The following is a 22,934-nucleotide window of genomic DNA, read 5'->3' as shown; positions in this document are numbered from 1 at the left end:
AACCCAAATGGACCATGCCGGGTCGGGTCAAGTCTTACCAATTATAGTTATGGACTTAGACATTAATCCAACAGTCTCCCACTTGGATAAGTCTAAAACTATTATTGCGTATGACTTCAGGAACCGATCAGCAATCGTAGCTCTCAAAAGCTTCTGTCGAACTCTGACCTTGTCGATGAACTCTGACCTTTGTCAATGACTTGTCCATTAGATAAGGGATCATATATTCCTCCATTCTAGATATCATATGGACTGAGACATGGATTATCAATCATTCTCTCTGTCCATTTGTTGTTTCCCGATTTCCGATTCATGACGACTGACTGATTGAACAAATCAAATCAGTCCTGGCTTGGCCAAGCACTCACATGTATCATCTTTAAATCATCGAGGGGCCCACAAATATCGCTTTTATCCCGAAGGTAAAAGGAATGGGTAAACTTCGACTCATATGGCTTGTTCTACTACTTGTTGAATCATACACAAAGACACGTTTTATAACATCGAGTTACCAATGCGTTTTTGTGCAATCAATGTATAACCAACTTATAGTAACAACTCATATCTCTAGGTTTGAAGAATATAAGATATTATCGTCTCATGATCACTCGTGATAAAATCCATGAAGTGATTCAAATGAGCGCGGGTTGAATCCAATACTCAGAACTTATGAGCACTCATGAGTGTTGTAGCACCACTTTGTCCACCAACTTGGACCTCTACAAACCAACCCATGACAGTCTTGATTCATATCTACTTCCAACATATGACCGACTGTGGATGGTTTGAATAACTTAATCATTCAGGAAGAGTGACTTAGTTATTCTGGAAGTCAAAACATGCAAAGTGAAACACAAGAATAAATGAATCAAATATGGTGTCAAACCCTATGAATATAAATAAACACTTTTATTTATCACCATATTGATTACTCATTATTCATTGTTTCGGTTTTATCAACTTTATACTTGAATTTAAAACAATAGTTGTCCCATGCTCCAAGCATGTACACTATGTTTTCTAAACACTAGTCATGCCATACACCAAGTATGCATACTATGTTTGTCTATGATCTTTACTTTGTAAAATAGATCAATTGAACATCACTCCAATGATCCTCTTTTCACAGTCCCAAATCCTTACTGCAAATGCAAGAATTCCAAATTCATGCCATTTACTGAAATCTGTTAGATTCTAAACTTATATGCATTGATCCTCTTAATGATTATGCACGAAGTCAGAAAGACTTGACAACAATCATTACAGAGCATTCCAAAGGAGATCAACTCCTTGGAAACATCCTTCTTTCATTAAGTTTCCTAATCTTACACAGATTGAATAATTTCTAACTTTGAAACATTTCCATATTCCATTTTGACTATCACTTCTGAACAAGAGTTGCCTCCTTACAGATTATGTCAATATGGTCCTTCCAGAATTAACATTATACTTCTAACTGTCCTTGAGCAACCAATCTTTGGTAAACCTTAGATTGTCCTCGACAATTGCTTAATCATTTTAGTCATATCCAATTCTAGACCTTTTCCCTTCATAATGCCCCAGGCATTTGGAAAATTTTAGAAAGGATGAATATAGCACATGTAATCGATCCTATATCCGAAGCATATGGGACACGATTCATGATGTCTCACATAAAGACTAAACCAGTCTTTTGCTATAATATTTCAATTTCAATTTGCCAAGTTCTCAAAATTCAGATTATGAAAAGGGATGCCGTAATCATAATCGAATTTTAGAACGCAAATAATGGACCCATATATAGAATTTCCTTATGTTGAGCCATTCCAACATGAAATTCATATATATATATATATATATATATATATATATATATATATATATATATATATATATATATATATCCTTGATTAAATACGATTAAAAGCTCAATCTAAGCTTTTAGAATTGAAATGAAGTATAATTTCCTCTCCCTTAATTATAGCAAAACAACTTTTTCAACCCCTGCAACCTCACGAATTGAAACTTTTGTTTTCTATAATTAACATTGCTAACTTGCAACCTTTGTCATAATTATCATGCTCCCACTAACATGATGATTATTAGCATGACACTTATGCTCCCACTAGCTTTGACATGTACTCAGAAATCAGCTGACTTTCTTACCAAAGTTCAGATTTCTGATACTAGATTGTTTTGATAAAACTTTATCAAAATCATACACCTCTCTTAGATAGCTCACATGTGTGTCTAAACAATTTTAGAACTATGAAAAGGGATGTCGTAATCATAGTCTCAATTGTTTAGACCTTTGCCACTTCTCACAAGTCCATGTTAGTGTGCCGGTAAACCACACACGCTCCACTAACGACTTTGAGAATGCAAATATCACAATTGCTATCTAGCTAAAATATACTTAGTGAAAGTGTTTCCTCACCATCATTTTCATGAATCGGAGAGAAACCTTATGACACTTAGATTTAATAGTGTATGTGTTCTTATCCATGTGAATTTGTCAAAACCATAATCACAAGACAAGGTTAGTGACAAATCCAAACTCATATTGATTAAACTTGTGCAATCTTAAATTCTTGCCATTTGGCAACTCAGGTGCCTGCCATTGCTTTCAATTAGTTGTGCAACCAATTGATATCTCTCAGAACTCCTATGCAAAGCCAACTTGAATAGGCACAAAAATTTCAACACGATAGGTTATAAACCTCAAGTCGTGTGCTAGTGAAGGACTTTAGGTTTTATTCTTGATTAAGTCTTGAAACTTTCAAGAGCTTTAAGACTCCCACTGTCCTCTTGACATATAAGACTCCCTTGTCAAATATTCAAGAGATAGTGCGGATTCTTTATCAAGACTAACACTTTACACAATTGGCCTAAGTTGGTCTCTGTTTTATCCAAAACATCACAACTTACCAATTTCAAATGTACAAGAGTAGATAACCTTTTACTCTTACATTTGACTAGTGTTAACAAACCCTCTTTAAGATATGTCACTCAAGTTACAATCTTGGAGTATGACTCTAAGAATTGTTTTGGAACGAAGTATGACTCATCTTTTTGATTTAACCATTTCAACAATTCATGACTCCTCTTCTTAGTCATAAGAATGCACTAAGATGACTTTAGAGGACCAATTGTGATATGGTATCTTAATCATTAAGATGATCATAAACATGATACTAAAGTACTCTCCCATCTTTTCAGATTTGAGAAACTTTTATCTTTCTGCCATACTTTGATTCTTCTTATTCGTTCTGTCTCACATTGAAACTTCTCCAATGCTACAGACTTATACTTAAACTTATAAGTATAACCATATTTACTGAACTTAAGTAAATCATGACGAATAGTCTTCTTGATCTTTTGTGGTGGACTTGACCAGTGCACAAGAATGTGTACTCGATCCCTTAGTCCTTTCCTTATTCACATAAGGAATTAGTCTTAATTTTCCAAGCTGAAAGTTCTCATTCATCATACTATACAACTTGCATGAGTCCAAGTTTCGGTCCAATTGAACCTTGGGTGATGAGAATCTTTCCTTATTTGGTAATATTAGACACTACCACAACCGAAAGAATCAAATCCATTTTTCCAATATTGCTATCAATGGAATCTAATAAGCAACAACTTTTCACAAATGCCATTGTAAGGATACTTAAAATAAATAAAATCAAAACCTTTTTCTTTTATTTTAAAACTTTGCGGAAAAACTTATCCTTAGAGTCCATATGAAAACCTTGTTGTTATCTATTCCTAAGCAATATAAATATCATAACTCTTAAGTAATAGCCCAAAATTCTGATCACCGAACCATGCGATTGAAATCCATCTTCGCGATGAGAATCAACATGTACTTAATAGAGTTAGACAATGGACTTTACCTGAAGTAGAGCCAAACTTATTGACTTTAACATCCTTAGGTAAATTTGGCAGCTTCGTAACCAATGCCCCTTCCTTTGGCAATAGTTACCTATGGACCCTTGATAATGGGACTATCTCAGACTTCGCCTCTCTCTTTACCATTGGGTCAACCGAGTTGACTATGGCCGATCCCTTTCCATTGGGAAGATAGAGCTTTACTGGATATCCAATGTCATCATTGTCAATGTCCATAGCGTTTTAGGAAGTTGATCTTAGCAAATAGATAAGATCATTAAGGGTCTTGTCTTAGTCTGTTTCATAGGATTCCCAAAAGAACTCACTATGTGACTTAGAAAGTAGTTGAGCCACTAACTTTCTCAAGACTTTGACACCCAACTCTCCCGGCTTGTTAATATATGACTAGATCTCCAAGATGTGATCACACCTAGACCTTGCCTTGCCAATAGGGCTTGAGTGACCTTAAACTTTTTAGGAACTTGTGGGTTAGGGAGAATAATTGGAGGAGGTGAAAGAAGTATGATATCCATGGGACATCATCTTCATTTAGGAAAGCTTGTTTCAAGAGATTTGGGAAGATCATAAATGTCTAGACCAGACATCTTTTTGGGAGATATTCAAGATAGTTGATTTAAAGTCCTTAATATGACACCCAATATGAAATATTAAGGCTAGGACCCTACAAACTATTTTATAACTTAGAAGAAGGATGCCGTAATCCAAGCTATAAAATATTTGAAGGTAGGTGAATGACGATTCACCAATTTCCACCATGAAAAACGAAATAATTTATTAGGTTTTAATTGGATTTGAAAGTTCTAGATCTTTGAGATTCATTGAACTGTTCAAAGGCATGTTTCAATCTCGAGTGTGCCCTTCAGGTTTTGTGACTGGGATGTCGAGGATCACAAAACAAGGTGTGAATAACCATGCAAATATACTTGGTACCCTTAATATTTACCCCTTAATCAGTGTGCTGGTTAACCACACACGCTCCACCGATACTATGATAAATATTAAGTTACCCTTTGCCTACCTTGTTAAGTCCAGGTTAGTGTGCCGGTTAACCACACACGCTCCACTAACGACTTAAGCAAAGTGCAAAGTGTAATTTCATGGGTTAGCACCAAATTCACCTTTTTCTAAGTAACTAAGATTGGGTATTAATAAGAGTTTAGTTACTTAGTATTTATCATTAATACTTTTAATGAAAGGAGAATTATAGTCCTTGTCCTACCCGTTCGGCTAACGACCCTCCACCAGTCAAGGAAGCGGTGGGTGAGAGTGGACACCCATTAAACTGCCATTTTATAGGCAGTAACCTTATACCCCCCTTATAGACCGGCTTCGTGAATGAGGCCTACTAACGGTAAGACTGACTTTACTCTTATACATATATATAAATATTATTAACTTATAATATTATAAAGTATAAGGGTTGAATTTTAACTTTTAAAATTCTAAGGGCTAACTTGGAATTAAAGTATTCATAAGTGAAAACTTTTCAAATTCCAAAACTTGAGGGCAAGTTTTGAAACTATTCAAAACTAATTAATTCCATAACTTATGAGTTTAAAGTAGTTTTAATTAAAAAAAAAAAAAAAACTCTTCAAGTTCCATAACTTGAGGACAAGTTATGGAAGACTTTAAACTAATTAATAAAAAAAAAATAACTTTTTTTTATTGTAACTTATGGAACTAATTAAGGTTACACTTTTTTTTTTTAATTTAATGAAGAGACTCTTGAACCTCCATAACTTGAGGACAAGTTATGGAGTCATAAAACCATTTAATTAGAACTAGACTCTTCATTTTGTAACCTTTGCCAACTTTTATGAGTTTTATGATTCTTAAATGTGACTTTTCATATAACTTGAGGACAAGTTACAAAAACACACTTTGGAATCAACTCTTAGATTAAAATGGATTGAAAACAACTATTTCACACAACTTTTCTATTAATCTAAGAACCTCATAAGAACAAGATAATTCAAATCATCAATCTTCAAGAAATTAGCATGAACATACAAACTAATACAAATCTTGAAATTATGACAATTATCTTAGAAATTGGATTAGCATGAACATTACCACATCAAAAACAAGTTTATAAGTCCAAAAACATCTTAGGGTAATGTTCCTAGTCCAATTCCAGCCAAAACAATCGAATATATGCATCCAACTCGATTTTTCAGCTACTTTTGCAAGTATAACAAGAAAACAAGCCTAGGCTCTGATACCACTATTGGGTTATGAGCATTCTAACACTCCTAAGTGTACATGCAACCCTAAATACCTTGGATCTATGTTTTCTCTATTATACATACAATTATGAACATCCAAGGTATTATCCTAATCTAGCATACAAAATAATAAATATAACAAGATAGAATACATACCTCTTTGATGTAGAATGTCTTCATGAAGCTTGAGTGCCTAGTGCCCCAAGTGTGACACCTCAAATGGTTCACACAACACCAAATACACTTGGAATAACTTGAGAGAAACTTGAACACTCCTTGAAATCGTCTAGCCCTCACACTCACACATTAGTGCACGATTTCTTGAGCCATGGGATTCTTTTATATGGTGGCTATTAGGGTTACACCATGTAACTCATAACTTTACCCATTCCTTATGCTCCATGGATTTTAACCTCCATGGAGTATCCATAGGTCACCCCATGGACTTAGTCCAACATAAGGAATCTTGGATCACAAGCCCACATATATAAGAATGAATGATTTACATAATCAACCCATATATTTAATTAGTCTCCTTTTGATCACTTAATTAATTCCAAATTAATTCTTGATCAATACTCATTAAATAACCTTATTAATATATTAGAACTTATAATATATTAACCAAACTTAAGTGTTATTTCTCTCATTATAGTCTATCCAAATGCATGATGCCATGCAACCCAAATGGACCATGCCGGGTCGGGTCAAGTCTTACCAATTATAGTTATGGACTTAGACATTAATCCAACAAAGATATGCTCCTATGAAGCCAAGACCGGTTAGGTCAAAGTCATCTCAACGGCCGAATTCAAGTTCAAAATCAAGTGCCGAGGCACCTATCCGCTCGAAAAAGAAATGGGTTAAACCAAACTACAGATGGGTACCAAAGATTCATTTTCCCAAATCTCCTAATGATTCTAATATTTCTACATCTTCTGTTTGTGATAAACAGGACATGTCATGGGAGAAAGTATCTTGCGTTGATGACAAAGGTCGAGCCAGTTTCAAAATGGACTGGGTTCCAAAGACCAACTGATCCCGCTCTGTGTCGGAGGAGCTATGGAGGCATATCATCAGACTTCGGTTTGTTGGTAGTGGCTGCTCCTGGCACATGATATGAGGCATCTCTCAACTGTACAACACTCAGAACTTTGTTTGAGAGTATGTGTCCTTTGCGGGAAAGGGAAGAAAGAAAGGGATCACTCATGGGGTTAGTGCTTAATGACATGAAGAATTTTCGGATCTGTTCTGAGATTATGCGTGTTGTTCTCAGACCTTCTGGATGCAAATTCAATCGGTGACTTTCGGTTTGATTTTTCTTCTCGATACTCCAGAGTTTATCTTACATTGATTCATTTCAAAGACAATTTTCTTTAATTTTCGTATTTGTCTTTCTTTAGTAGGTTATTTTGGGAAGTGATATGAAGTATAGTGCTAAAGGGCAATTTATGATGCGTGTAATGCACTAAAGCCGAATTGTCTAGACTCTGTATTCAATGTGCTAGTAGGCACAAAGGATTCAAAAGGACTAGACTCAGTTTGAAAATTTGAAAGGACTTGACTAATATGAACTTAGATAGTTTCATTTGGACTGACCATACGACGCTCGGGTAGATTGAGCAGTGAGATAAACATGGGAGCCTGCGAGATACACTAAAAGTTAATTATCTAGAACTGTGGCTGAACATTTCCTTGATGTATGGACTCATGTCCTTAATTCTGGTATTGATAGGACAACTGGGGGTTCTGATAAAGTAGATATGTAGGAAATTATTTTCTTGCTTTCTATCTGTCAGTCATATGTTGCTTCCTTTGCGTGATTGGAACATATCCGACCTAGAATGCAACATATGCAACTCTATCTCTATGCATTTCCATATCTATGAAATTCTTTCTATTTGTTAGTCATATGCTGTTCCCTCTGCGTGATCGGAAGATCCGACCTGGGATACAGCATATGCACTCTACTATCTCTCTAAGCCCCTATCTATGTTAGTCATATGTTGTTCCCTCTGAGTGATTGGAAGACATCCGACCTGGGATACAACATATGCACTTCTATATCTGACTTCTATCTTAATGACTGAATACTCACCTAAAGTAAGGAGTTCTTTGGAAGTTCTTGATTACTGGGGTCGGGAAGTGGGAAACATGTTCTAGTACATCTAAAATTGAACCATTTAGAGGTTGTCTGTAGATCTTGCTGCTTAATTTAAGTGGACAACAATATCCTTGGTCGTCGTCAGCTAAATGTCTATTTAGGAATATATATGACAATGACTTGTCACTTATAATCTGTCCAAATTGTCAACATCCTTTGTATTTAAGTGGACCACAATGCCGGTGATTGACCAGATGTAGACATGCAGGCATGTGCTGATAAACGATATTGGATTGTTTGACAACTTTGATCCCAAATATTTTTGTTTTTGTTAAATTTGTTCATAGTTTTCCTCTATGCACAAATTTACGGGGAGAATTAAAAAATTCAAAAATCAAACAAAAATCAAACAAAAATCAGAAAATTAAAAATCTCAAAATAGTGTTATTTCTGTTTTATTTCTTGTTCAAGAAAATCAAAAATCCAAAAATATTTTTGTTTCTGTTTTATTTTTTCAGAAAATATGAAAAATACAGAAATATTGTGTGCTAAGTTTTCTTTTAGTTTTGTTTTGTCTTGAAAAGTGAATTTAGATGTAGATGAGACTCATGGAGACTGAATCGAAAATTTCTGAGCCAAGGCTTCATCCGTGAGCATCGAAGAATTCTCATTCGAAGGAGCAAGAAATGAAGATTATTCTTTCAACATTCAATCCTTCAACCCCAGAAGCAAGGTGAAGCTATTCTTGAAGATTATGTGACAGATTGCATTGAAGCCTCCTCAATCAATTTGCTGCTATCTTGTACGTCCTGAAGTGATCCAGAAGATTAGATTTCTCTATTCTTCTCTCTGAAGATTCTCAAGCTGAAAGTGCTATTTTTCAAGAATCTTTTCAAGAAACCTCCTCACCCAACGAGCGTTCAACGTCAAATTTTGAAGAAAAGCGCAACTGCTCGAGATGAAGTTATTTATTGAAGATTCATATGAAGTCGTGAAGAAATTGAAGATTAAAGCTGAAGCCAAGCTCCCATTGAAGATTGACGAGAAAAGCCAGCTACTTTAAAGGGGGAGCTTGTTGGGTCAATTAGAAAAGAAAGCTATAAACCAAGGGGGAGATTGTTGGGTCTAAATTTGGTTTATACTTTGCTTTTCTAGGAAAATATATTTTTATGTAATGTTGTATGTGTTTGCGGTTTGTGTGTACGGCCCATATCTCATATATATAGGGTGAGGAGTATGTAGGGAGTGTAAGGCTAGAGAAGAGGAGCATGTTTTAGAGAGAGAAACTGGAGAGAAGAATAGTGTGTGTGAGAGAATCTTGTGTAAGGAGCATCATTCATATCTTCAATACATTCAAGATTCAAGTTATTCTTCTTCTCCTTCTCTTCTATTTTGATCTGGAATCATCCGTTTGATTGGGTTTCCGCACCATCAAACGGATCTGATTGATACACAAGCAGATTGGGGACTTACAGTGATAATAATCACATGTCTTGATGTGTTTTATTGATTATAATTTGAGGTTACAAAGAATGTGAAAGTAATACGAGTACAAGAGTAATGGTAGATCTAATCGTGTCTGTTATGTGCTAGATACATGTGTTATTTATAGTCTACTGTAAGTAACAAGAAGTCCGATAATTCCGGGATCCTCCGGAATCAGCATATGAATCTTATTGGGCTTGGTATTCCGGGTCTTTTGCCTAGTTGAGACGACTCTCCGTTGAGAATGGGTCTTGTGTTGACTCGTTCTGCACATGTGAGAAAAATAAAGAAAATATAATCGTTACAAATGTTAGAAATATTAGTGGTAATAGTCAGGATCCTGGGATATGTTTAAGGATCCTGAGGCTTTAGAAATGTTTAAGGATCCTGAATAGGATTCAAGGATCCTGACCCTAACGATTTCCGCCAAATTACACCTGTGAAATATAACCGTTAGTGTTTAAATATTTAGAGGTATAATTTTTTATTCAAAATGAAGTAAAATCTCTCATGGATGGGTAATTTGAATTTCAACGGGTAGATTTCTAGTTGTTGGAATGGGTCAAATCACTCTTATACCTTTTAGTAATTTCTGTATAAATAGGACATCCAGCTCCTTAGGTATATCTCATTCTTCTTGCTATCCTTCTGTTGCCAGTTATACCATCGAAGGTACTATTCTTGTTCCCTTTTTTCCTTCTTGTCTTTAGTCATGGCCAAAAAATCTATTCGTTCTCGCTCCAGCATCATCGTCGTTCCTGATGATGATTTCAAGGACCAGAAGATTTTATCTTATGAGGAAACTTGTGTTGGATTAGGTGTCTAAGCCTATAACTATTATTGGTATGTACTTGACCCGAGAGTAGCATGGTCCATTTGAGTTGCATGGCATCAGAACAATTTGGATAGACTTTTGTGAGAAGAGGATATTTATGATCTATTAATATATTATAAGTTCTAATATATTAATATGAAATCATATTATTTAATTAGTATTGATCAAGAATTAGTTTGGAATTAATTTTGTGATCAAAAGAGACTAATTAAATAAATGGGGATTGATTTGGTAAATCATTCATTCTTATAAAGTGGGCTTATGATCCATAGTTCTTCATGTTGGGCTAAACCCATGTGGTGACCCATGGATACTCCATGGAGGTTAAAACCCATGGATCATGAGGAATGTGGAAAGTCATGAGTTACATGGTGTAACCCTAATATGCACACTATATAAGAAGCCTCATAGCTCATGAAATTGACACTAGTGTAAACCTTTAAGTGACAAGAAGTGAGGGCTAGCCGATTTGTGAAGCAAGTGTTCTTCTCTCAAGTTATTCCAATTGTTGGTGGTGTTGTGTGATTCCATTTGAGGTGCAACACTTGGGGCACAAAGTTCTTAAAGGTCCAAGGTTTCCAACTACAACAAAAGGTATGTTATCTAACTTGTTTTATTACCCAAGTATCAAGTTTTGTATGCTAGTTAGGGTAATACCTTGGAATGTTCAAGTTTTCATGTATAATATAGAAAACATAGATCCAAGGTATTTAGGGTTGCATGTACACCTTAGGAGTGTTAGAATGCTCAAAACCCAACAGTGGTATCAAAGCCTAGGGTTGTTTTCAATTATACTTGATGCTACTTGCTTGGAAATGCTTTAAAAATCGATTTTCTGTTGTTCTGGACAGTGGACTCACCGAGTCCAAGCACAATCTCATCCAACTCGCCGAGTTGGTTCATACACTCGACGAGTTGGTGCCCCCAGAATGCAGTTTTTCGAGTTTTTTGGCTAGAATTTGACTAGGATCATTACCCTAAGCTGTTTTTGAACTTATAAACCTATTTTTGATGTGGTAATGATCATGCTAATCCAATTTATAAGATAATTGTCAAAGTTTCATGTTTATGTATTAGTTTATATGGTTAGGCTAATTACATGAAATTTGTTTGATGTGAATTGTCTTGTTCTTATGAGTTTAATTTAGATCATAGACAAATTGATTGTTTTTGTATGTTACAATTTTGATCAAAATGTTTTTTGATGAATTCCTTAATTTGTCCTCAAGTTATGGAAAATGAAAAGTTTTCTTTTAAATAGATCATTAAACTTATAGGTTATGAACTTGAAGAGTCTTTTTTCATAAATGTTTTTATGAACTCCATAACTTGTCCTCAAGTTATGGAATGTCAAGAGTCTTTTCATTAAAATCTATATTAAATTCATAAGTTATGGATTCCAAAAGTTTTTGAATAGTTCAAAACTTGGCCTCAAGTTTTAGAATTTGTAAATGTAAAAGTCTAACTTTTGAAACATTAAATTCCAAACCCTAGAATTTTAAAGTTTAAAATTCTATCCTTATACTATTATAATATTATAGGTTTAATATATATATATATATATATATATATATATATATATATATATATATATATATATGTATGTATAAGAGTAAAGTCAGTCTTACCATTAGTAGGTCTCATTCACGAAGCCGGTCTATAAGGGGGTATAAGGTTACTGCCTATAAAATGACAGTTTAATGGGTGTCCACTCTCACCCACCGCTTCCTTGAGTGGTGGAGGGTCGTTAGCCGAACGGGTAGGATATGACTCTAATTCTCCCTTCATTAAAAGTATAATGATAAATATAAAGTAACTAAACACTTATAAATTCCCAAATCTTAGTTACTTAGGAAAATGTGAATATGGTGCTAACCCATGAAATTGCACTTTGCACCTTGTTGAGCCGTTATTGGAGCGTGTGTAGTTAACCGGAACACTAATATGGACTGACAGTGCATGGAAAAGGGTAGCTTGATGTTAATCATAGATCAATGGAGCATGTGTGGTTAACCGGCACATTGATTAGGTGGTTGTAACATTGGGTGTACCAAGCTAATTTGCATGGTTATTCACACCTTGTTTGTGATCACAATCAAGATTTAAACATTCCATTGAATTGTTCAATGAATCTCAAAGGATCTAGGAATTTCAATTCACTTAAAACCTAAAATTCTTTTTCGTTTTTCGTGGTGGAAATTGGTAAATCATCATTTACCTACCTTCAAATATTTTGCAGTTTGGATTACGGCATCCCTCTTCCAAATTGTAAAATATTGTGTTGGGTCCTAGCCTTAATATTTCATTTGGGTGTTATATTAAGGACTTAAATCAACTAACTTGAATTTCTCCCATTGTAGATGTCTGGTTCAGACAACTATGGTCTTCCCAAATCCTCTAGAACAAGCTTTCGTCTTGATGATGATGTCCCGCGGTTGCATCGTGGAAGTCATCCTTCACTTCCTCCACCTCCTCCAATAATTCTCCCTAACCCACAAATTCAAAGACTTGAAAAATTCAAGGTCACTCAAGCCCTACTTGCAATGAAACATGAAGATGAAAGGCTTGTGTGTACTCATGTCTTGGAGATGAAGTCACATATTGACAGGCTGAGAGTATTGGGTTTCGAAGTCTCAAGGAAGTTGGCTGTTGACTGGGTTCTTCAATCACTTCCTGAGTCATATAGTGAGTTCATTAAGGACTACTATTTGACAGACCACGACATGACCCTTATTGATCTTACCTATTTGCTTGTTGCTGCTGAATCAACAATGATTTGGCGCACTGGAAAAGCAAATTTGATTGGAAGATCTACTCCCCAAACATCCATGGACATTGACAATGGAAACATTGGAAGTCCAAAAAATATTTCTCTTTCCAATGGAAAGAAAAAATCTAAGTCTGAGATTGTCCCGTGTACGATTCCCAAAGAGTCTATATGTTTCTATTGCCAAGAGAAGGGGCATTGGTTGCGAAGCTGCCCTGACTACCTAAAAGATTTGAGAAAAGGTAGAATCAAAAAGTTTGACTCTGCTTTAGGTAAGTCTAATGTCTAGCTCCATTAAGTTCCTAATTGTTGATTCTTAATACATGATGTAACAAGGTTGCATTTTGATGTTTTGTAGGATCATGCAAAGGGAAGGAAGCTTAAAGGAAGAGTATGTTGAATCTGATCGTGAAGATGGATTTCAATCGCATGGTTCAAAGATCGGATTTTTGAGCTACTGCTTAGGAGTTATGATAGATTGCTAGGAAATATGTAATAACATAGTTTTCATTTGTAATTGCATTGTAAGGAAAAGTTTTTTACGCATTTTATAAATAAATAAAGTTTTTGTTGATTTTATCTTATCTTATATATCCTTACAATGACATTTATGAAAAATTGATGTTTGTATGTTTCTATTGTTAGCAATATGGATTTGATTCTTTTGTTTGTGGTAGTGTCAAAATTTACCAAATAAGGAAAGATTCTCATCACCCAAGTTTTAATTGGACAAAAACTTGGAATCATGCAAGTTGTATTGTATGATGAATGAGAATTATCATCTTTGTTAAATTAAGACCAATTCCTTGTTCACATGTATATGTGAGTCAAGTGAAAGACTAGGGGATCGGGTACACTACGTGTACATTGGTAAAGATCCACCACAAAGATCAATAAGACTATTCGTCATGATTTAATAAAGTTTAGTAAACATGGTTATGCTTACAAGTTTAAGTATAATTCTGAAACATTGGGAAAGGTCCAATGTATGGCAGAACGAATGAGAAGAATCAAAATAGGCAGAATGATAAAAGTTTCTCCAATCTGAAAAGATGGGAAAGTAATTTAGTATCGTGTTTTATGATCATCTTAATGTTTATGGAAAAACCATATCATAATTGATCCTCTAAGGATATATTAGTGCATTCATATGGCTAAGAAGAGGGATTGTGAAATTGTTGAAATGGTTAAATCAGGAAGATGAGTCATACTTTGTTCCCAAAACATGTCTTAGAGTAATACTCCAGGATTGTAACCTTGAGTGACATGATCTTAAGAAAGGTTTAAAACACTTATCAAATGTAGAGTAAAAGTTTTCTACTCTTGTACATTTGAAATTGGTAAGTTGTGATGTTTTGGATAAAACAAAGACCAACTAAGGCCAATTGAGTGAAGTGTTTGTCTTGATAAAGAATCCCCACTAACTCTTGAGTATTTGATTTGTCAAGGAATGATTCATGACAAGAGAATCTTATATGATAAGAGGCCAGTGGGAGTCTTAAAGATCTTGACAAGTTTCAAGAACTAATCAAGAAGAAAACCTATTGTTTATCACTAGCACACGACTTGAGGTTTATAACCTATCGTGTTGACATATTCTTGTTTCTGTCCCCATTCCAGTTAAAAATGACTATGCATGTGAGTTCTGAGAGTTCTCAATTGGTTGCATAACAACTTAGAAAACAATGGTAGGCCCTTGTGCTGCCACGTGGCAAGAAATTAAGATTAAACAAGTTCAGTCCATATAAGTTTGGATTTGTCACTAACCTTGTCTTGTGATTATGGTTATGAAAAATTCACATGGATAGGAACAAACACACCATAAAATCTAAGTTTCATAAGGTTTCTCTTCGATTCATGAAAATGATGGTGAGGAAACGCTTTCACTAAGTAGATTTTAAGGAGACAGAACTGTGATATTTGCATTATCAAATTCGACTATGATTACGGAATCCCTTTTCATAATTCGAATTGTGAGAAATGGCAAAGGTCTAAACATTTCAGACTTATGGCTGTAAGTTCTAAAATTGTTAAGACACACATGTGAGCTATCTGAGGAAAGGTGTATAAGTTTGAGACGCCTAGATAAAGTCTTATCAAAGCATCTCATATCAGAAATCTTAACTTTGGTAAGAAAGTCAACAAAGTGTAGATTTCTAGAACTCCAACTGATTTCTGAGTACATGTCAAAGCTAGTGGGAGCATAAGTGTTATGCTAATAAGGATGTAATTATTATGCTAGTGGGAGCATAATCATTTATGGTAAATGTTGCAAGTTAGTAATGTTAATTATAGAAAACAAAAGTTTCAATTTGCAAAGTTGCAGGGTTTGAAAAGTTGTTTTGCTATAATTAAGAGAGAGGAATTCATACTTCATTTCAATTCTAAAAGCTTAGATTGAGATTTTAATCGAATTTAGTCAAATATATATGAATGTTATGTTGGAATGGTTCAATATAAGAAAATTATATATACGGAAATGTTAATTGCGTTCTCAAAATTTGATAATGATTACGCCATCCCTCTTCATAATCAAAATCATGAGAACATGGCAAATAGAAATATTATAGCAAAAGACTGATTAAGCATCATGTCTTTATGTTAGACATTATGAATCGTGTCCCATATGCTTCGGATATAGGATCGATTGCATATGCTATAATATTCTCGTGTTCTAATTTTCCAAATGCCTAGGGCATTTAGAGGAAAAAAAGGAATAGAACCGGATATGACTAAAGTGGTTAAACAACTGTTAAGGACAGTCTAAGGTTCGCCAAGGATTGGTCGCTTAAGGACAGTTGGAAGTATAGTAATGGATGGACCATATTGACATTATTATAAATAGACAGGAGTCTATTAATAATGAGTTGTCGTATGGAAAATATGGAATTTTTCCATATTGGAGTTGAAGAATAGACGAAAAAGTTAGAAACTTTTATGCAAGAAGGATGTTCAAAGGAATGTACTTTGAATTTGAGACTTCATTTAAATGGAATTGTCTTGTAACAATCTCCAAAGGAATATTTTGTAATATCATTGTTCAAGTCTCTGTGACTTTTGGCACCTAGACATTACAAAAGAATCATTGCATGATAGTTTAGAATCTAACACTTTCTAGCAGTGACAAGAATTTGGAATTCTTACACTTGCAATAAGGATTTGGAATTTTGAAATGAGAATCATTGAAATGTTTTTCAATTGATTTATTTCACAAATTAAGGACCATAGACAAACATAGTGTGCATGCTTGCAGCATGGCATAACTATCGTTTATACAAACATAGGGTGCCTGCTTGGAGCATGGCATAACTATTGTTTTAATTCAAGTATTAAGTTGATTATTCAAAACATTATACAATGAATAATGAGTAATCAATATGACTCAAAAGTTTTGGGCCATATAGGATTAGTATTATTATTGTGTTTCACTTTGCATGTTTTGAATTCTCGAATAACTAGGTTATTCAAACCGTCCACAATCAATCATACTTTGGAAGTAGGTATTGAGGCAAGACTGTCATGAATGGGTCTGTAGTTTGTCTAGGAGAAGGTGGTTGCCGTGTTCATAAGTACTCCTGGAATAAGATTCGAGTATTGGATTCAACCTACGCTCATTTGAATCACTTCATGGATTTTATCACGAGTGATCATGAGATGATAACATCTTATATTCTTGAAACCAAGACGTGTAAGTTGTAGTTGCAAGTCGGTTGCACATTGACATATGTAAACGCACCAGTAACTTGTTGTTATAAACATATCGTTGTGTGTAATTCGATGAATAAGTACAAGCGAGCATTTGGGTCGAAGTTTATCCGTTCCTTTTACCCCATGTGGATAAAAGCGATATCTGTGGGCCCCTCGATGATTTAATGATGACACCAGGCCTGAACTAATTTGATTTGTTCAATTAGTCGGTCGTCATAAATCAGAATGTAACACCCATAAAATTTGAGCCAATTTAAAACATTTAAAATCATTTAAAACCACTCAGTTATTACAATTTGTTTTCAAAATAGTTTAAACATCAGAGTTCCCAGAAATCATATTCATCAATCGAGGATGTGTACGGTCATGCCTTCGCCTTCACGCGGTCATCCGCTGAACCTGAAACGATAAACTGAAACTGTAAGCCCGAAATCTTAGTGAGTTACCCCCAAAATACCCATACACACAACAATACACATACAATAACAAACAACATACTATGGGTCCAATCATCCATCGGGATGGAATACGCCAGGCCCTCAACCATCGGGTTGGAATGTCAACATACCGTAACACATATACAAATAATCAACATGTACTGGGTCCACAGCTTTACAGACTGGAGTACCCCTGGGCCCACAGTGTGAGTCTGGATTGCTTTCGGGGCCCACAGCTCACATCTGGATTGCCAGCGAGCCCACAGTACGAGTCTCTCTCAGCTCATATCTGGAATGCTCGCGGGTTTGTTGGTTACCGCACGGGGCAGTTTCACCTCAACCCAATCCACATAATATGTCGATATATAACACAACTAATGCGCCTATAGATAATCACATCATACTACAGGTAGTCCTACAGATCTACCTAACTGGCATAACAACTAGCATGCAGACAGTCAGACCAACTATAGGTCACTAAGCATAACCACATCTGATCTACCAAGATACCGGTCTAACAGATCATACTAGCATATAACCATCCTATCTACAATGATACCGAGCTAACATATCACAACATTAATGATCCCAATAACAAAACAAAGGTCCGACCTTGGTTCCTTAGACCCTTGAGTACAGTGAGGATAACTCACCTCGCAATGCCGATCTGAACTGAAGAATCGAACTCCCGAATCGCTATCTCACCGGAAATCCCAAACTATCACATAATAAATACCAAGTCATTACACAACATAAAAATCTTGAATAAGGATCCACACAATCCATCATGTCCATTCTCTTGAAAGTCCTTATGCAAAGCCCATTATTGGCCCAATTTACCAAATTGGGCCCAACTCCCTAATTGGGCCAAATTCCAAGATCCATTATCAAAACTTGGCCCAAAACATAATATTCATAAGGTCCAGCAAAGGCCCAAATCCAACTAGTCCAAAAACAGCCCAAAACCCAAAGCCCAATTGCCAAAGGCCCAACAAAGGACGTACGCAGGGCGTACTCCTCTGGTACGCAGGGCGTACTCGTCCAGATGTTGACCACCATCGGGGTGGTTGACCCAGTATGCTGGGCGTATCGGATTTACGGTGGGCGTACGCGGGGTTTCACCAAAACCCTAATAAGTGCTTAATAGCTTAAGCACTCAAGCCCAAACTCCAGATCCATCGATCAAATGTGCCATAGGACTATAAAGTCTCGAACTTTATCACTTTGGACGTCCAGAAAGTTCTTAACACATGGTCTTAATCCGTCAATACCTTCCTACTTCATGCATGAGACAAATCTAGCTATTGGGACACCATTTTTATCACTTAGTACCTCTTCTAAGGTCTAAAAGGACAACTCATTTCGTCCAAATCATAACATGAACCATTTTGGGACTTTTGGGACAAGAATGCTTCCATAAAGCTAAAATGACTAGATCTATCTCATACAAGTATAAAGTTCCAAGCTTTTTACCTTCTGGAGCTCCCAAAACAGATGATGAACCAAGATCTACAAGCCAATCTCCCCTCCTTGGCTCCTTGATGCACAAGCTCCTTCTTGAAAGCACCAAAAACACACTTATAAGCTCAAGAAGGATCACTAAGAGGCTAGGGTTCTCTCAAGGCGGCTGGGGGAGGTGTGGAGGCTGAAAGAGATGGGAGGGTATGGTCCATAAGGTGCTTAAATACTCCACAAACCCTAAAAGTTAGGGTTCCATCCTGGAACACGTACGCCCAGCGTACACATGCGTACACCCAACGTACTAGGGCGCGCCATAGTATGCTTAGCATACCACATGCACGCCCGATGTACTACTTAAGTTGCCAAACTTACCATTTTGCCACTCGGGCCTCCTTTTGCCACTTCCTTCTTTATCAAGGGCTAAAATGACCTAATTCAAATCTGAGGGATGAATTTGAAACTACTGTAAAAATGCGATGTTACACGGAAATCGGGAAACAACAGATGGACAGAGAGAATGATTATAATCCATGTCTCAGTCCATATGATATCAAGAATGGAGGAATATATGACCCCTTATCTAATGGACATGTCATTGACTAGGTCAGAGTTCGACATCGGCTTTTAAGAGCAACGATTGCTAGTCGGGTTGGAGTCATGCTTGCAATAATAGTTATTAGACTTATCCAAGTGGGAGACTGTTTTATTAGGTGTGTAAGCCCATAACTATTATTGGTATGTACTTGACCCGAGAGTAGCATGGTCCATTTGGGTTGCATGGCATCAGAACAATTTGGATAGATTTTTGTGAGAAGAGGATATTTATGATTTATTAATATATTATAAGTTCTAATATATTAATATGAAATCATATTATTTAATTAGTATTGATAAAGAATTAGTTTGGAATTAATTTTGTGAACAAAAGAGACTAATTAAATAAATGGGGATTGATTTGGTAAATCATTCATTCTTATAAAGTGGGCTTATGATCCATAGTTCTTCATGTTGGGCTAAACCCATGTGGTGACCCATGGATACTCCATGGAGGTTAAAACCCATGGATAATGAGGAATGTGGAAAGTCATGAGTTACATGGTGTAACCCTAATGTGCACACTATATAAGAAGCCTCATAGCTCATAAAATTGGCACTAGTGTAAACCTTTAAGTGACAAGAGGTGAGGGCTAGCCGATTTGTGAAGCAAGTGTTCTTCTCTCAAGTTATTCCAATTGTTGGTGGTGTTGTGTGATTCCATTTGAGGTGCAACACTTGGGGCAATAAGTTCTTAAAGGTCCAAGGCTTCCAACTACAACAAAAGGTATGTTATCTAACTTGTTTTATTACCCAAGTATCAAGTTTGTATGTTAGTTAGGGTAATACCTTGGAATGTTCAAGTCTGCATGTATAATAGAGAAAACATAGATCCAAGGTATTTAGGGTTGCATGTACACTTTAGGAGTGTTAGAATGCTAAAAAACCAACAACTTGTACCTTTAATGACGATGACATCGAGGCCCTGAAGTCGGCTGGAACTTTTCCTACCGATACCATCTTTAGGGCTTTTGATGCTAGGATCCAACCTGACTTTGTCTATCCCTCTTGGGTTTGTTTTCACGAATATCCTTTCACCCTAGGACTTTCTTTCCCCTTCTCCGGAGTCCTTTCTGAATTTTTCGAGATCACTAAAATCTCACACATTCAAGACATGCCAGCTGTTTGGAGGATCCTCTATTGGATTGATCATTTGAACCGCTCCAGGGATCTTACCATTGGTTTAAATGAGCTAACATATATCTATGATCTTACAACTTTTGGGAACTCTCGCTTCTTGTTGAAGGTCAAAACCGATAAACCGTCCCTTTTGTTGAAATCCAAGCATAATGATCGTGCTTGGAAAGGAAAATATTTCTTCGTGAAACGCGACTCGATTCCTGATGGAAATATTCTGTCACAATCTTGGATTAAAAAGGGTATGGTTTCCTTTTTCTGTATTAAGAATCCTGACATTCACACTTCTTATTTTGTTTGATGTTTTGCAGCCTTCAAGTTCGACGAGCTAGTTCCTCCTGCTAAAGATACCGAGGATAGAATCAAGAGTTTCCTAACTCTATCCAAGTCAGAGAGGTCATTTAGGTTTGGTCAGTTCAATCATCAATAAAGTTCCTCTACAACCGTCTCCATATCAAAAGGTAAGGGTCCTTCTTATATTTTATTTTTTATGCATGATCCTGAGTTGATAATGTTTCTTTAGTCGTGCTTAGGATCTAAGAGTACTCGCTCTGGTGCCCATTTCTCCTTTGCTAACCTCGATACGGTAATGTCCAACGGTAAACTGGTGGTGAAGAAAGAAAAGACTTTGTCCTCACTTCCCATCATGAGAGCTCCCGTAGATCTAACGGTGAAAACTCCAGGTTCTAAAAATAGAAAGAACGTTGGTCCTGTGGATTTGAGCTTGGAGAATCTTGGGGTGGAGGACGCACTCCAGAGGTTGTTTTCCTTTTCTCAGGCTGTTAGTTCCAACATCATTTAGCTTTTCACATTTTGCTCTTTATTGCTTCTAATGTATTTTTTGTTTCAGGTCTCCGACCATATCTCTGCTGATCTGAGGATTCGGGCTGAGAGGGTCGAGAAAGTCCTCAAAGAGCAAGAGAAGATGTGGAAAGCAACCAATGAGGACCTCCTAAAAAGGGTGGAACCCTTGAGTAAATAGAAGGCCGAGAAAGAGGATGACCACAAGGAGGACATGGCGGAGGTGATCGTCGAGGTAAAGGCCAGCTCTGCCATGGCTATTTGGGAGGCCAAGATCAAACTAGCCGAAGATGTGGCCAACGTAGGATCCTGGAATCTGGCTGGGTGGCGAGCAGCCTTAGCCGAATTAAAGAGTGGTCCTGCCAACACCATTGAGGATCCTCAACGGCTACAACCGAAAGCGAATGACGAGGAGAACACCTCAGGAAATGATGACCGAGCCACGGTTTAAGCCTGTTAGATAAGAAGATTTTGCATGATTTTGTACAAGATAATTTTTGTTCCTTAGGGAATTGATGTAGCACTTCTTTATTTTTTTATGGTTGTTTCATACTTCTCTACTTGCATGGTTAATCTTCTTGATATGATTGTAGGATTTATGAGGATCCTTACATAGTCAGAATCTTGAAAAGTTCAAATCTTACGAGAACCTTTACAGATCTGATTAGTCTGAAATGATTAGTCATCAAACTGGGATCTTAAAATAATCAAGATCTTTTAGGATAAAAAATCTTTTTTATGAAGGAAAAAATAATGTTAAAGGATACATAAGACATGGTCGTCCTTAGGATTTTTTGACTTGGGAGACATCCAAAATTATGATTCCTTTAGTTTCGTATGATCCTGAAGCTTTCGTATAGAAGGATTCTTGCTTTAGGAGTTCATCAGGAAAGACCCTTGGTTGGCTTCAACTTAGTGAGCTTTGGGTATGATTTCATCTTAGAAATCAATAGGAGATAACTCCAACTTTGTAAATAACTGAGAAAACTCTTGTTTGTAACATGGTAATGCTACAAATCTTGCATATTTTTGGGGGAGTGTCCCAATCTTCAGATAACATATTAATGTTGTAGTTCTTAGTAACTTACTGGGGAAAATCCCAATTCAAGGTAATACGTTAGTGTTACAAACCTTAGTAAATTTCTTTGGAAAATCCCAAACTGTATGATAACATGAAAATGTTATAAACCTTAGGTATTTTCTGAGGAATATCCCAAATCATATGATAACATGAAAATGTTATTAACCTTATGTATTTTTAGGGGAAGATCCAAACTTGAGATAACATGTCAATGTTATTAACCTTAGATTCAAACTTTAGGATCTTAACTTATGTTTAGAAATAAGAGAGTTGCCAAGTCACAAAAGCGTAAAATGATCCCCTAATTCACATCCCATATTAAGATTTCGTGCGTCCAAGCGAGGTGTAGAAACCTTAACTCATATAAAAGAGGTAATTAACTCTTTAAACCTTAGAGGGGATTAAGTA

This window comes from Lactuca virosa, chromosome 3 (assembly GCF_052849685.1).
Source record: "Lactuca virosa cultivar CGN04683 chromosome 3, Lactuca_virosa_CGN04683_v6, whole genome shotgun sequence".
Classification (NCBI taxonomy): domain Eukaryota; kingdom Viridiplantae; phylum Streptophyta; class Magnoliopsida; order Asterales; family Asteraceae; genus Lactuca; species Lactuca virosa.
Note: the sequence above shows the minus strand (reverse complement) of the source record.